The following is a 2,500-nucleotide window of genomic DNA, read 5'->3' on the forward strand; positions in this document are numbered from 1 at the left end:
CAAAAAACGTTGGGCAAATATATATCTCGGAAGAGTAACGACAGTCGGAGCCTCCTGGCGTTGCACTCGCAGTCGCAAAAAACGTTGGGCAAATATATTTCTCCGATGCTGAGCGATCAGCTAGGAAGCGCCCCATCCATGTCGGTACCCGTGGGCGTCGCACTCGCAGTCGCAAAAAACGCTGGGCAAATATATTTCTCAGAAGAGTAATGACAGTCCGAGCCTCCTGCGTGGGAAGAGTCTTTCTAGGCCCTGACCCACGGGAAGCGTGTAGCTTCCCCCATCCCGGACATTTGACGTCGTCACACTACCGGTATTGACTAATAGACTGATTGTTGATAATCATAAGCCATACACTGGGGGAAACGGCCGACAGGGGTATCAACATAGTGGAGCCGCAGTGTCACTAATGTACAGAGATATATGTTTCGACTGGAACCAGAGTAACCGTATACACGGCACTGATTAGTAACAGATGCAGAGCCATCAGAATACAGATAATATATATACAACCGTCCCTATACATGCTGAAAGACTCTGCACACAATGAGAACCACACGGCAGCCAGACACTATCACACACTACTCTCTGCCTCTAACAGGCACGCACACAATATCTAACCACCAGCATGGAAGAACATCCGGTGCATCCTCTCCGCCACATTACACAATCCACACTATCATAACCAGACCGGGAGGTCCACCCAGAAAACAGAATATCCCACCCTTCCGACATCCGCCATTGCTCAGCTAAGCCACGAACACCCACACATGTCCTACACAGGGGTGCACCCAACATCACAATACTGCCTCCTGTCACAGCACACAAACAATGGCAGGAATGAAAGACACAGATCTGCCACAACCTTGGAATCGGAGCGCCGCCTGTCATGACCCACAAGTGCATCCTGACGTGACAAATCGGACGATCCCGCAGGCATCCACTTACGATAATCACTATCAACGAACCTGCCGCGCCCCCCCCCCCCAAATACACCTTTCCCTACAACAATGTGTACCTTAACCTAAGCTATATTGTACCTTACCCTAAGCTATATTGTCCCTTAACCTAACCTCCGTTGTGCCTTAACCTAACCTCCGTTGTGCCTTAACCTAACCTACGTTGTCCCTTAACCTAACCTACGTTGTCCCTTAACCTAACCTACGTTGTGCCTTAACCTAACCTACGTTGTGCCTTAACCTAACCTACGTTGTGCCTTAACCTAACCTACGTTGTGCCTTAACCTAACCTACGTTGTGCCTTAACCTAACCTACGTTGTGCCTTAACCTAACCTACGTTGTGCCTTAACCTAACCTACGTTGTGCCTTAACCTAACCTACGTTGTGCCTTAACCTAACCTACGTTGTGCCTTAACCTAACCTACGTTGTGCCTTAACCTAACCTACGTTGTGCCTTAACCTAACCTACATTGTCCCTTAACCTAACCTACATTGTCCCTTAACCTAACCTACGTTGTCCCTTAACCTAACCTACGTTGTCCCTTAACCTAACCTACGTTGTGCCTTAACCTAACCTACGTTGTGCCTTAACCTAACCTAGGTTGTGCATTAACCTAACCTACGTTGTGCATTAACCTAACCTACGTTGTGCCTTAACCTAACCTACATTGTCCCTTAAACTAACCTACATTGTCCCTTAACCTAACCTACATTGTCCCTTAACCTAACCTACATTGTCCCTTAACCTAACCTACGTTGTGCCTTAACCTAACCTACGTTGTGCCTTAACCTAACCTACATTGTGCCTTAACCTAACCTACATTGTGCCCTAACTTAACCTACATTGTGCCTTAACCTAACCCATGTTGTGCCTTACCCTAACCCATGTTGTGCCTTAACCTAACCCATGTTGTGCCTTAACCTAACCTATGTTGTGCCTTAACCTAACCCATGTTGTGCCTTAACCTAACCCATGTTGTGCCTTAACCTAACCCATGTTGTGCCTTAACCTAACCCATGTTGTGCCTTAACCTAACCCATGTTGTGCCTTAACCTAACCCATGTTGCGCCTTAACCCAACACATGTTGCGCCTTAACCCAACCCATGTTGCGCCTTAACCCAACCCATGTTGCGCCGTAACCCAACCCATGTTGCGCCGTAACCCAACCCATGTTGCCCCGTAACCCAACCCATGTTGCGCCGTAACCCAACCCATGTTGCGCCGTAACCCAACCCATGTTGCGCCGTAACCCAACCCATGTTGCGCCGTAACCCAACCCATGTTGCGCCGTAACGTAACCTAAATTGCGCCGTAACGTAACCTAAATTGCGCCGTAACGTAACCTAAATTGCGCCGTAACGTAACCTAAATTGCGCCGTAACCTAAACTATATTGCGCCTTAACCTTACGTACGTTGTCGCTTAACCTGCTCTGTAATTGTTATGCGACTCGTTAAAGTAGTGTAGTGTTGCCTAACTGCAACCCTCGCAATATAGTTCGCTACTCGCACTGCCCGGTCCCCTGTGTATCGCGTCATG

Source organism: Schistocerca serialis, chromosome 8 (genome assembly GCF_023864345.2).
Source record: "Schistocerca serialis cubense isolate TAMUIC-IGC-003099 chromosome 8, iqSchSeri2.2, whole genome shotgun sequence".
NCBI lineage: Eukaryota > Metazoa > Arthropoda > Insecta > Orthoptera > Acrididae > Schistocerca > Schistocerca serialis.